This window comes from Python bivittatus, unplaced genomic scaffold (assembly GCF_059951505.1).
Source record: "Python bivittatus isolate LINGU-HERP-01145 unplaced genomic scaffold, Pbiv_v1 ctg000220_np1212, whole genome shotgun sequence".
In the NCBI taxonomy this organism is placed as follows: domain Eukaryota; kingdom Metazoa; phylum Chordata; class Lepidosauria; order Squamata; family Pythonidae; genus Python; species Python bivittatus.
In genome coordinates, this window is record NW_028277048.1 from 28,934,753 (window position 1) to 28,949,815 (window position 15,063).

Genomic DNA, 15,063 nt, shown 5'->3' on the forward strand with positions numbered 1-15,063 from the left:
GCCCCGCGGCCAACCCGAAAAGACTAGCCTTGATCCCTTTTCAAGTTATTATTACCTCTCGACTCCTGGCTCCACCCCTTTTTGGAATCTTCGCAGACCCCGCTATTGTGATACCACCGGACGGATACAATGAGGCTCCCAGGGCGCTTAGCAACAGCAGCCTGCGGGGGCGTGGCTTTCGCGCAGCTACCAACTGTTGCCCAAGGTGGGGAGGCGAGCGGGTTCAGGAGCGAGGAGCGAGAGGCTGCCGGCGTTCTCCGGCGCTGAGGCGGAGCCTCTGGGCTCTCTGGGTGGCTGTGGAGGGGAAGCGCGGACGGGAGCGTCGCCTCGCCGCTGAGCCAGGTAAGAAAAGGAAGGCAGGCAGGCAGGCCGGAATGAATGGGGCGAGGAGAGGCGGGGTTATGGACGAGCGGAAGAACGAGGGGAGGGAGGCTCTTCTCAGGCTAAAACCTGCTGGGAAGTTTGGGGGCTACCGCGGAGCTGCCTCCTTTGTGTGGAAGCTGTTTCCCCCTCGCCCCCCCCCGGTCCCTTCGCATATGGATCTCGTTGGAGCTGGGCGGGCGGAACGGCGGCGTCCAGTTACCTGCCTCTCCTTGTCACGCGTTTTTCCTCCTGGCATCCAAACTTCGGGACGCGCCAGCCCCTTTTCCGATGCGTCTGATACTCGGCAGACGTCCAGGACTGCACCGGCGGTCGCCGCCTCCCGTGTCCTGACCGCGCGAGTTTTAGCCCTCCGTATCTGGAGGGCGGCAGGCTGGAAGAGGCTCCCCACTCGCCGCCACCTTTCGCGTGCCCTACTTTTTTAGAGGAATTGTTCTACTGGGTATCTCGAGGTAGGGGCAGAATGGAATTCCAGCAGGGGGAAAATCCTCTTTGTTAGAGCCTGGTTAGTTTTCTGACTCCGGGGGAGCGGGGCGGGGGTGATGATCGAACACCCTATGCAGTAGCAGCTTGTGCAGGCTGAATATCCGAATGGGCATTTTTGGGTTGCTTTATTTTTACTTCTGAATTTGCGGCACGATTTGCTTTGGAAGAAGGAGGCCGAGAGGCAACATGGGTGGGCAAGAGAGAGCCCTGATCCGTGACCTCTCCGGGTTGCTTTCGCCGAGTGTGCGATTTTCTGTGGATAGGAATCTTTGCGAAGGAGAGGAGCATCCAGGCATCGAGGTGATGCCTAATGCTCTCCCCCGTCTGCATTCTGATAGTGGGTGAACGTGCAAAGTTGTAAGTGTGAATCTAACGGAACTGTTAGGACTCCCCTACGCTGGTTTTGGAACTGATTCCGGGAAGAAAATGTAAAATACTGTAGATCTATGAGTGCAGATCCCTGAGTCTCTACTGCACTTGGCCATACTTTCTTGACAATGCGGGATTTCTTTCTCTCCTAATTTAATACCCACTCCTGGCCCCCTGCTAGCTGAATAGCTAGAAATTTATACTTGACCTCATCCGATGGTAAAAATCTTTGCTAATATATATACTTGCTGGAAGGGTGTTGCATTAATTTATGTTTGTGCTTTATGCAGGCGTGCATTACACATATGCAGTGAGAAATCAAAAGCATTCTTATATAGTACCAGTTAAACAAACCATTTTGTCCTTATGGCGCTGTGGTTTGTTAATGTTTAAAATTAAAATGGTAAGATATACTGTACTTACATTATAGAAATAAACCTGATAGTTTCCAGCAAGAACTCAGTGTTCTCTAAAACATGACTTTGAGGCTGTACGTATGTGTGTAGTCATTATTTCCGTAACAATATACAAAATGCTTTATAAAGTCTGTTTTTTCACATCAGCTCGGTGAGGTATGTCAGCCCAACATTACTCAGGTGCATACTTGCTGAGCACAACAGATACCCTCTTTGAGCCTTAAGTAGCCCTGTGTCAGGGTGGTCTTTATGGTGGTTGATTGGCTTTCTGGTATAATAGATTAGTTCTAGTTCATCATACCTATCAATAAACTAATGGGGGAATGAGTAGGGAAGTGGACTGTAACCACATTAACGGTTAAGAGTGAAATAGGCTGGGTGGGTGGTGAAGGCATTTTTGCTGGGTATACATTCTGCAAAGGATTGGTGTATTTAAATGTACCCCTTGTGGTTGCAACTGCTGTTTGAATGAACTTGAGAAAGCAGGGTTTCTCACTTCCATTTTAGATTTTCACTTGTAGCCAAGAGATCTTGGAAGCTTGATTTCCTTGTGTAGGGTTGTCATTTCTGTGACTATCCTGAAAATGAAACATGAAGCTTCAATGTAGCTTAATGTTTAAATTGGTGGGAACTGTTTCTAAGAAATGAATGAACCTGTCTCACTACATACTTAGCATGTTTAGTTACTTTCTGATTTTTTTTTCTAAATTCTACTGGCATTTAAAAAAAATATTAGATGACATGCTTTATATTCTGCTACTGATGTTAGTTCAGCATGCCTGATATAAATGAGCTTGGCCTTATTTTGTGTGTCACTGTTAGACAATGAGTGTGTGTCAGTGTGCTGCTTGTACTGCTGAGTTGTGGACAATATGTTGCCTTGCAAGATAGTAGGTAGATTCAGCTTACATTGAATAGCAGCACTTTGGGATGAAAGTGGGGTTGGATTATGCTGTGGCATGCGTGCCAAAATGTGCCAGATTTAATTAATACTGTCCATGTTTTAGCAAGGAATGTTGCATATGGCATCAGTGTAACTAAGGCTGGTAACTTAAGTGATACCTTCTCTATATTACTAAAAAGCATTACATGAAAGCCTTGATTAACTGAAGTCCTGATGCAAGTTGGAGATCAATATCCATGGGCCTATCTGGTGATGACCATGGCATGCTGAATGTAAGAGATATAAATGCTGAAAAGCACGAATTAGCGAATGAAATTAAAGAAAAATAGATATATTGTGTGACTGTGAGAAAGAAGAAAAATATTATTTTAATGAAGGTAGGGTGGATTAATATATACGAAGAAGTGAAGGTGCAGGTTTAATTTTGAACAAAAGCCCTAAAATGTGTGTTAGAATGCATGAATTTGTGTCAGGTAGATTGTGTGAGTGCGTAGGAAAGTAAGATTCCATAGGTTGGTGATAACTGAATGTTATGTTCCAGTAAATGGTGATAATAGAGGAATCAGCACTCGGTTTGGGGAAAAAAATGTGCTACATTCTAACTGAATTGGGACTGAGCAAAAAAATTATGCTAGGTAACACAGATGGGAAGAAGATGAGAAAGGTATTGAGTCATTTGGAGACTCAAGAACGAATGAAAATTGTGACTTTTTGGTGACTACTTAGAAAAGAGAAGCAATGTAACTCTAAAAGCATGACTGAGTCAATTGTTTATGAAGGAGGGATGATAGATTTAAAGAAGAGCACATGGATGATGAGGTGCAGTGATGAAGTGAGAGAGGCTATGGAAGGAAAAACATGGAAAAGGGAATGATTCCTACAAAAATAAGAGTGAAAAAAGGTAGTTACAAAGAATGTAGTCAAGAGGGCAAGGAATGGCTAAGGTTAAGAGAGAGAGAAAATGGAGACCAATTTTAATGGAAATAAAATGTTTTGTAAGTGAGTGAAGATGACTAAACCAGCCCCCAGGAGAGTGAATGGAATTAAAAATAAAAGAAATTATTTGCAATGAAACTGAAGTGAAGGAATATTGAAATGAATATTTTAGAAATTTGTGTGGGAACAATGGTCAGACATGAAAGAGTGGAATTGAAACAAATACTGTAAGTTTTTGTGTCAAACAGTGATGAAAAGGAAATAAATATATGACAGTGTTTGAAAATAGTATGACTGCAGGCGTAGATTGCAACTGCTGAAGTAAGTAGTAGAAGGAGTAGTTTGCTCCTAGAGTTGCAGTGTGGTTTATTTAGTATATGTGGAAGCTGAATCTGGGTCTGATAGTTGGAAGAATGTTTTCCCCTATATAAAAGGCAAGGTAGCAAGGATGAATGCAAAAATTACAAAGGGATTGGTTGAAGTGTGCCTGAGAAGGAGTTTGGCAGAATGTTCATTGAAAAGGTAAGAGAGGTGACAGCAAAATTTGGGAAGTGCAGTGTGGCTTCCTGCCAGCAAGGGATGTGTGGAGCACATACTCGCTTTTCAGCAGGTCATTGAGAAGTACATGAACAGAATGAGAAAATGTATTCAATATTGTTGATTGAGAGAAAGTGTAAAGTCAAGTCAATAGGCTAAAATTGTGGTTGTTGAATGTGGTAAGAGTGGTGTTTAATGGATGATTTAAAACTGAGCCTGGAATTGGTTTAATTTTGGTTTTTTAAGAATTAATGGTTAAATGTATAAGGAATGTTTGTGGACATAGCATGAAATGGTCTAGTTGGGGGCATATATTTGCATGTACTTCTGTATGCAGATGATGCCATGTGATTGCCTGAGAACTTGAATGATGTGTGGTAAATGTTTGATTGTTTGATGTGACAAGGAGTATGGATCTGAAAATAAATGTATTAAAGAACTAAGTAGTTCTGTTTGAAAGAGAAAATGGAATTAATGATTGCAAGTTATACATAAGTAGCAAGAAAGAACAAGTAAATGAATGTGTGTTTCTTCATAAAATATTCACCAATACCTGGAAAATGGAGAAATTGTAGTACATGCAAATTCTGGTAGAAAGCTCTTGGATAGCATGTGATCTATTGGTGAGGAATGAATGTTTAAAGAAGCAGAAATGGGCATGTATAACCAAGGTATCTTTCTACCCATTTTATTTATTTATAAAATAAATATTTTATAAATATTTATAGTCTGTCAACTCAAAAGATTATGACCCAGTCACTGCAAGACTATAGATTCTACCTCAAGTAATTCTTGACTATGTCCTGATATCACCATTATAGTCAGAACTCTGTGCTCTGTGTTGCACTAAACTATAATTTGGTTTGTTTGGCTTTGGCTTGGCATGTTAGAGCAAACTATGGCTTAGTACAGTGTGACAGGATACTAATAAGGCAGGCAAAAATGGCATAAGACATTTAGACCAGAGGTAGGAAACCTAATACCCTGTAGATGTTTTTAACTACATCCCACAATAACTTGCCATTTGATTTTTTTAAAATATGGAAGATGAAATCTCAAACTGCTGGGAGTCACCAGCTTGCTACAGCTTTTCAGCTAAGATTGATCTATCATCACACCCTTGGGCCACCATTTATCACCACTTGTCCCATTAGAATCAATAGTTTCTTCTCCAGTAGTTGCTGGATTTCCTTGTGTGGCTATTGCATTTTTCAAATTTTATAAGTAACTTTGAGGACTTAAGTAAAAAAGGCAAAAAAAGAATCTGGCCACTGCACTTATTGAACCCTTCCCCTGTTCCCAGACCCCTCTGTTGTGTGTAGTAATACCTTAATAGATAACCTTAACAGGGAAATAGGAAAGGAAGACTGAATATTAGGCTTGGTGGGTCAGAGATGTTCACTTCTGCCTGACCCTTTGAGAGCCTTATATCTCTTTACCTGTGAAAAGTACTGAACTGAACTCAGTGTTATGCCACATTTGTGGTTCACCTTCCTGTTAAATTAGTAAAATAAGTGAAAAACACTGCAGACCGAAAGTTGGAACCATTCTGCTGCCTTCCTCTTTTTCTACTGGAAATACCAAATTTCACAAGAGGCTGTGAATGTGGGAGTGGTTTGTTTTTGTTTCTTCTGCAAAGTAGAGTTGGTCTTCAATAATGCTGTCTGGCAGGACAGAGTTGTTCCAACCACGGTTCCTCTTATTTGGGGTTTGAGAAAAAACTACCACTCTTTCACATAGCCAATCCCCTTTTGATGAGCTGGGTATCCATTGCGAATTTTTACCTTCCAAAGTAATACATATGTTCCATATGCTGTAGCTGGTTGAGAGACGGTTGACTTACCAGAAGGTCTGCTAGAAGCTGGAGTCATGAAAATGTCTGTAATTCTCCCCTGTTTTTACAAGCAAATGCTCTGTCTTTCCCCTCCCTGTGCCTCTGATTCAGACCTATACTGTATTGAGCAGCAAGAAAAAAGATAGAATGAAATGTGGGTGGAATTGTGTTTTGCTGCTTTTTTAGTTCCCAGAAGCAATCAAATTCTGGATAATCATGATCTATGGAAATCTAATCCAAAGCAAGGGATGGCCAAAATAATAATAATGCCTTTTTTTGGTTACATGGATCCTTAAGATGTTTCTAGAGATTCCTTGGTATAATACACTGAGATTCTCCTGCTATCTGCTGACTTTATGCCAAGTATAATAAAGCATTGGACAGGTCCAGCTTCCCCCAGTGTAGTATCCTCTAGACTGGAAATGCAGTACAGGTAGTCCTCGCTTACCAATAGTAATTGGGACTGGAAACTCCATCATTAAGCGACATGGTCATAAGTTGAATAACTACATGACCGTGCCACTTAGCGATGGCAGTTCCTGCAATCCCTGTTGCCGTCATTAAACGAGGACTGAGTGGATCATTAAGCAAGGACCTCACATGACCATGACTTCTGACTTCTGACTTCCTGGTGGCTTCCCCATTGATTTTGCTTGTGGGAAGCTGGCAGGGAAGGTAGCAAATCTTGATTACATGACCACTGGGACACTGAGCTGGCCATAAGTATGAGGTCTGTTCATAACTACCACTCGTTCAGTGTCACCGTAAGTTTGAATGGTCACTGAATGAATGGTTATTAAACAAGGATCACCTGCATAGCTCTGAACCAAGGGGAGAGAGATGTAGAGAACATAATTCAGTGGCTTTGAAATAGTTTTGAAAAGAAGTCCATGCTGCAGATGTCCTCATCTCATGTGAGATGGACAAAAAGAATCAGAGGCTGCAATGGAAAACATACTTAGTGTTGTGTAGGTAAGATTGCATTTGTCTTTGTAGTTGGGATCGCAAAAAAGTGCAACCACAGTTTTCCTTGGTTGCAGCATCTTGACACATGTGCTCAATATAACCCCATCTATATGTATTACTGCACATGAATTGTCTCTATTAAACTTAAATTTCATTTTACCTATCACTGTCATGATAGAAAGTGAAACTGTTTTCTGACCAGCCCTAAACTTCCTGACTCAGTGCAATATACACTTGCATCTTTGTTCTGGAACCCAAGGCAGAACCCAAATTATTAATATAATAACAGAGCAATTGTTCTCTCATAGGCCATGTTATGGACATTTACTCTGTTTTATTTACTCCATTTTATTCTTGCCTCTGTGACTTTCAGAAGAAAAGCCCCTTCTCATTTTTCCTTGTTTAACTCCTGGCTATTTTGGGTTTAAGAAAAAGTCCTCCATATTTTTCTTCCTTGTTCCTCCAATCTTGAATTTCCCTCCTGATTTTTCCAATGTTATTTCACTGCATTCTCAACTCTACTGGATTCCCCATCCCCCACCATTTAAGAGACATTGAAGAGATTAAATCTCTTAGAGTTCAACTAAGATTGACCTTTGTCTGACCATAAGCATACATTGTTTGAATTTCTTCCTATGTATACTTCTCAAAGCTTGTTAAGTGCCCAGGACTCAATGAGTAAGTACTGTCCTTGATTGTTGCTGATGTCTCCTGATCATGGAAGCCCTTCAGAATGTTCCCTCTACTATTGTTTCCGTGATTTTCTCCCCTTTGTTTTTATTGTGCTATTGACCTTAAGCTTATCTATGTACAAGAAATTTATTTAAAGCTTGTATGGAGACTCTGTGAGGATGTAACAGTGTGAAAAGAGAGGTGCCTGCAGTTCTATGCTTCTCTCAATTCTGGAATTTAAAATAAGCTGTGACTGCCTTTTCTCCTGTCTGCCAATTTTCTTAACAGCCAATATAGTTATACAGTATTTGCATTATATGTACCACAGATTGTTATATTTCAAATAGAATCAATACATTATTTTTCATACTTACTAGTAAGTTTCTGATTAATGTTCAGTCATAACCATTGTATGGGCCAAATATATAACAGCCCTACTGTGTTCCAGTATGATGGCCAATCTTTAAAAGAGAGGTACAGCTGAACTAGGTATAAAATAGCAGATTTTAATCCAAAAAATATCTTCCAGACCAAGCAGTATGGCAAATAAAGATAAAAAGGTGGATAAGTAGGGTTTCAGTTTTGCAATCGAGTCACTGGAATTCTGTTACCTGCTAACCCATTGTCATATTTGGGCAACAGACTTCTTATTTTTGCACAAGAATAACCAAATTACTTGTAGTTTTTTAAACCAACTTCTACACTACATTTGCCAGTATTTTTCTTTTTAATATTTAGAACTATCTTCATTTTTATTTTTAGGTTAGTCTAAATTGGCACTCTCTCCATCTTGTAGTCTGAATGGTTGCCCTTCCTCCCAAACATGCTTTGTCAATGTTCACACTTTATTATAGTACTTTTACAAGTGTTACCTTGCTTTTACAAGTGTTACCTTGCAGTGTGTGAATAAGATGCAAATTATGTGATAGAATTCTATGAATCTTAGAAGTGCATAGTAATGTCCTTTGTGTCAAGGCAGAAAGCTACAGTTAAACATTAATAAGTTCCAAAAGTCAAGTGACTTGTTTACTTTTTTGAAGATGCAAAAATGTGTTAAATGAATTTATGAACAATGGTGCATGCTGCTGTACCTTTAAATCTTAGCTGCATCAGGATAAATATTTTTTCAATGAAAATATGTCCACCCATATACAGTTTGGAATTGGTTTATATGCATGTACCTTTTTAGTTATGATTGTAGCCTGTGTGAATAAGTTAACCCAGATCAAAAGCACTTGGAGGCTTTGTAGTATCTTGCTTGCATTGAGTTAAAAATCATCATAGGTTTGGTATTTAAATTCCTATCGTTTAAGCAACCTGGCTATATAATTAGGAGAAACTAAAACATGCATCTCAACAGATGGCATCACCAGACTGACCTTATCTGGAAAGCAGGGTCAATGCCCGGTTAGCACTTGGAACGGTATGTTGAGAGAAGGCAATCCACAAATTGCCTCCATATTGTTGCCAAGAAACCTGCTTGATTGTTTTCTCCATGTAGTCACCAGGAATCAAGCTTGGTTTGAGGGCATTTACCTTGCAAATCTACATGTTCAGCTGTAGCTGCTGTGTTCACTTTTTCTTGTGTAGCACTCAGGACAGACCTTCCTTGAAGTTATGCTAAATGTGATATTACAGTACTTAGAGCTTGCCCATGTGAAGTGTTTCCTGTAGTCTGTTGTTGGGATGGATCCAATTAAGCCTCCTGTAGTTTGGAAGGGCTCCTTTTGTAATGTGGGAAGTTTCAGATGCAGCAGAGGACTTCTTTTGGCAAGTGCGGAAAAAGCAAACTCCCCTTTCCTCTTAAAACTCCTCTGCAGTCCCCTCTGATCTCTCAAAATCTGTTCTTGAGATTTGGGGGATGGTCTGTCTTGGACACTGGGTGAGGTGGAGTTGGGTCTGCAAACGGAGCAAAAATTGGTACACCTCATGGATGCCTCTTCAGAAGCATTCTTTGTAAAACGCAATGAGCTGTTTTAGCTGGTAGAATGAAAACTAGATAACAATCCTCTGCCTGTGAATTGCTTTTGACTTTAGGGATGGAGTTTTCCTGTGGGAAATCCAATGCAATTATCAGCAGAGCAAACAAAAAGTTAACATATGTGTACCTGGCTTTTGATCAGCTTTCTGAAGGTAAAAGTAGAAGGCTATGTTGTAGCTACATAATTAGACTTTTTCTTTGTTGATGCTCTGACCACATGCTAAGGCCATCATTTCTACTCTCCCACAAGTGCAGAAAGCCAAGGATGTCAGGAGTACACAAACCATCTGTGTGAAAACCTTTAAGCATCAGAAGTGTTGTTAACATCTGTTGGGATTTTGGGGGTCTGAACAAACTGTTTATAGCAAGGATTGGTAATCTTTTCAGGCCCTGAGCACCACTGTGTGATCTGTGTGATTTCACATAATAGCCAAGTGCTTTCCTTCTAATTGCTCCAGATCAAGTAAGACTTAAGCAGCCTCACTGTGTTACGAAGAGGCTTGTCCTCTGTTACAGAATTGGAAATGGTTCATGCAGCACCAGAGCAAACTCAGTGGACACCACTTAACAAACAGGAAACTATAAGTAGATTTTAAAAGCTTTATTTTAATAATAGAAGCATCTCACACTCATTCAGGCCAACCTTGATGGAGTAGAAGTTGGGATTTTGGATTTCTCTTCCCTCCAGCTCTCTGGATTGCATCACGGATACATGATAATATATTCACAGCTAAGCAGGCTGACAGAATCCTCACATCCTGTCGCACACATGCACTCTTTGATCTGTCTGCCTTAGAGTACCCACATATTTAGGCTTTCTAAATCAAGCCTCTCTTGTTGCCTTCTTTATACCTTGCAACTTCCTATGTCCTTGCCTTGCAGCAAGTGAACAGTGCTTCACTATCTGATAAGGGTTGCAACTCTTTAATCCTGAGGTTTCTCAAGGAAAAGAAAGAATACAGTGCTTTAGCAAGTTGGATCCATTCTTTTGCATAGCGCCCAATGAGGTGCTTTAAAGCAAATTCCACAGTGATTTATAAAATCAAGCAAATCTTTTTCTTCCTCCCATTTACCTTGCCTTGGTACTTGCAGAGTGAGTGGAAGAGATACATGTTTTGAAATAAATGGCACTTTTCCTTTGAGTTAAACAAGCGGTTTTAAAAAAAAATTCTGAAAATAGAAACTGTGCTAGGTTAATAGACGTAATAGACATAGTACAAAATTGGTTCCACTGTTGTAAGCTTTCCACCACATCTGTAGCCATGGTCTTTGAGTTATAATTTGAATATAGTATTTGTGAATTGGCCTTTAGGCTATCTGTCTAAATTAAGAAAAGTTCACTGATAATGCTCATGTTCCAGATAAATATCTGTAAATTCACTGCATTCTGCAATAAATTATATAAAATATCCCTTTTTAGGAATGTTCTAGTTAATTTTAAAAAACCAGTAATATAGTTAATCATCAGCACAAGTTAAATGGGAGAGATGAAATGAATAGAATAGTCAAATCTAAAATCAGAATTAACTTTTCAAATAATATTTTATTTAAATATATATATATATATATATATATATATATATATATAATATTTTATTTAAAATATATATATATATATAAACTAATACAAAACTAAGACCTACAGACAAAAAGAAAAAAAAGAGAAAAGAGAAAGAAATATAAAAGATGACTTCCCCCTCCCTCCAAACTAGTATATGTATTGTGACTTAACACTTTCTCTAATATTACTGAAAAAAGCCCTCTTCACCCCCTTTCTCATCCCTAAACAACAATCAAATTATTAAAAAAATTCAACAATCAATCTAATTAGCAAAAGCATTAAGAGTGCCAGTGATAATAAACTATGTATTTTAAGTTTAAACAAATAGGTCTATTTTGCATTTTAAGTCCTAGTTTTTTTCTAAAAAGTAAAACCTAAAAGATCTCTCCCCTTAAGCATACAAAATAATCATCATCATCATCATCATCATCATCATCTAAACTAAACCAAATAAATCACTTTTACTGATATAAATCATTGTCTTACAGTCCTGGTCAGAAAAAGAAAATTCAATATTAACAATCCAAGATCAAAACTCAGTTTAACCCTGATCTGATAATCCACTTTGAATTCCTTTCTCCTCTTTTTGAAAGGCTCAGTCTTCAGTGTCTTCTCCAAATTAAATCCCAGATGGTAATCTATCATTCTCTCCCTGTCTATTTTCAGGAAAGATTTCAGAGATTTGGTGTTTCCCTTCTGTGACTCCAAACTTTCAGAGTCACTCTTCCCATCTATTATGGCTCCTTTCTCCGTATCATTCTCATAATCAAGGAACTTTGAGTCCATCTTCAGATCCACAGCATCTTCCATGTCTCTCTTATAATCTGGCATTTCTTTAAAGTCCATTTTAAAGTCTTTATTTGTCTTCCTCAACTTCTATTTTATGCAATGAAATATTTTCTTCTTCTACAACCTCTGTTAGTCCCAATTTTAGAAATAGTTCCTAACAATTCTTCTCTGAAAGAAGGAGACTCCTCCATTGTGTTAAAAGATACCTTTTCCTTTAATTGCTCTTTGGCTCCTCTAGTTAACCTTCAAAGCTCAGTCTTATCTGGTGTTTATTTTCAGAAGCAAAACTTTCCCAGGACAGATATTCTTGCAGTTAAATCCAAAACCACTTACTGTATTTTCTTAAACATTTAAAACAATCCTTAAAAAAGCTGTTTCAAATCGCTCTAGCCTCTTAACTGTCCCCAGTCAGCATTCTTGATTCCCTTTTGTTGTTTCCAAACATTAAAATATTTCTTTTTGATCTTTAAACTTACTTTTATCTTTTTCCCAGGATAGAAGGAAATGCCCCCAGTGTACAGCAACTTGCCTTTCAGGAGGTGTTTAATTGCCAAGTAAATCATGAATACGCAGTTTCTGATGTTAATTAAAAGAGGAAGTGAAAGCGAATCTAATGTCTTTTGAAAGGCTCCGCACCTGGCTTGGGCTTGATGTTTCCCAACAAGATTTTGCAGTCTCTTCATGGGGAGCCTCTGTAAGGAGTGTCTGTGGGCGATCCTGTCCTGTCCTTCATTTGGAGGTGATTTCAAAGAGCTGATCCAATTGCCAGCTCCTCTAATTACCATGGGTGTCGGCTCCACAAAAAATGGAGCTGTATTCAATCTGCCATTTCTCCCCCAGAAGTCCTCAAATCTAAAATGAGAATTAACTTCTTTCAGATGATTGTCCCAAGAGGAAAGTTTACACTCAAAACCATTCAGGCACAATAAAATGGATATATTAATATTTTAATGTATTTTTTCTTTAATGAAATATCAAGTAAAGTGTATTGTTACCTTATCTTGACATGTGCTCTATATATGCTATATGATATATCAGAGAAAGTGTACTGCTATACCTTGATAGTTAATGTACAATAAAAAAAATTCCAGTTGCACTATTTTGATTTTCCCCCCTATAATGGGATATTTCATTTTAATTCTGGCTATGAAAAAAAAGTCAGATATTGATGCTACCCACCTGTTCATATAATCAACAACATTTACTTATTAATAAGTCAGATACAGTACTGTGCAAAAGTTTCAGGCAGGTATGAAAAAAATCTGTAAAGAATACTTTCAAAAATATATATTGTAATTCATGTTTATCAATTTACAAAATGCAAAGTGAGCGAACAGAAGAGAAATCCAAATCAAATCAATATTTGGTGTGACTACCCTTTGGCTTCAAACCAGCATCAATTCTTACACCTGCACACTTTGTACACTTGCACAAAGTCAGGGATCTTGTAGGATTAGAGTCAGGTGTATGATTAACCATTATACCAAGCAGGTGCTAATGATCATCAATTTCATATGTAGGTTGAAACACAGTCATTAACTGAAACAGAAACAGCTGTGTAGGAGGCATAACACTGTGTGAGGTACAGCCAAGCTCTGCTACTAAGGTGAGGTTGTGGAAGACAGTTTCATGTCACAGGTCATACACCATGGCAAGATTGAGCACAGCAACAAGACACAAGGTAGTTATACTGCATCAGCAAGGTCTATCCCAGGCAAGAATTTCAAAGCAGACTGGGGTTTCAAGATGTGCTGTTTAAGCTCTTTTGAAGAAGCACAAAGAAATGGGCAACTTTGAGAACCGCAGACACAGTGGTTGGCCAAGGAAACTTAATGCAGCAAATGGAAGACACATCATGCTTACTTCCCTTCGACATCAGAAGATGTCCAGTGCCATCAGCACAGAACTGGAGGAAACCTGTGGGATCCAGGTACACCCATCTACTGTCCGGAGCAGTCTGACCAGAAGGGGTCTTCATGGAAGAATTGCGGCCAAGAAGCCATATGTCCAACGTGGAAACAAGGCTAAGCAACTCAACTATTCACGAAAACATAGGAACTGGGGTGCAGAAAAATGGCAGCAGGTGCTCTGGACTGATGAGTCAAAATTTGATATATTTGGCTGCAGCAGGAGGTAGTTTGTTTGCCAAAGGGCTGGGGAGTGGTACAATAATGAGTGTCTGCAGGCAACAGTGAAGCATGGTGGAGATTCCTTGCAAGTTTGGGGCTGCATTTCTACAAATGCAGTTGGAGATTTGGTCAGGATCAACGGTGTCCTCAATGCTGAGAAATACAGGCAGATACTTATCCATCATGCCATACCATCAGGGACATGTGATTGGCCCCAAATTTATTCTGCAGCAGGACAATGACCCCAAACACACGGCCAATGTCATTAAGAACTATCTTCTTCACAAAGAAAAACAAGGAGTCCTGGAAGTGATGGTTTAGCCCCCACAGAGCCCTGATCTCAACATTATCGAGTCTGTCTGGGATTACATGAAGAGACAGAAGGATTTGAGGCAGCATACATCCCCAGGAGAACTGTGGTTAGTTCTCCAAGATGTTTGGAACAACCTACCTGCCGAGTTCCTTCAAAAACTGTGTGCAAGTGTACCTAGAAGAACTGATGCTGTTTTGAAGGCAAAGGGTGGTCACACCAAATATTGATTTGATTTGGATTTCTCTTCTGTTCGCTTACTTTGCGTTTGGTAAATTGATAAACATAAAACAATTACAATATATATTTTTGAAAGCATTCTTACTTTACAGCATTTTTTCCCACCTGCCTAAAACTTTTGCCCAGTACTATAAATGTCTAAACCAGAAGAGAATTTTATAAACTTGCATCACTGACCTGTTCATTCAAGAAGAACATCACTCTTGCCATATACTATATCTAATGTACATCACAGCCTTCAAATGGCTAGTTATTACAGTATAAAATATCAGTTTGTTCTATTTTGAGGATTTTTATGCCATCCTTTCAGCTAAAAGCACCCTTTAATATTTCTTTAAAATATTAAAGAATAAATACAGAAATATGCAAACATTGAAGAGCAAAATCACATCTGAAACCAACTGTCCTCTTCAGCAGAACAGCTACAACCCTATCCAAGGAGATTTTAAATACAAGCTATCATGCTAGGGCAATAATATAAAAATTCAGTCAACATCTTCACAGAGCTGAAATTATTCTTTCTTCTAGACCTTCACAGAGGTTCACAGCAAA

The 15,063-nt window shown here is 39.1% G+C and overlaps 1 protein-coding gene across 2 annotated transcripts in view; it reads left to right on the top strand.

Annotated features, from left to right (window-relative positions):
- Nucleotides 1–277: 277 nt before the first annotated feature.
- Nucleotides 278–15,063, top strand: part of RAB11FIP4 (RAB11 family interacting protein 4) — a 53,047-nt gene continuing 38,261 nt past the window's right edge. The window contains exon 1 of one of the 2 annotated variants that reach the window (XM_088138211.1): nt 278–342. The gene's annotated coding sequence lies outside the window, so the exon portion shown is untranslated. Of the gene's footprint in view, nt 343–710; nt 834–15,063 lie in introns of those variants that run through there. The other variant, XM_088138212.1, reaches the window with a different exon arrangement.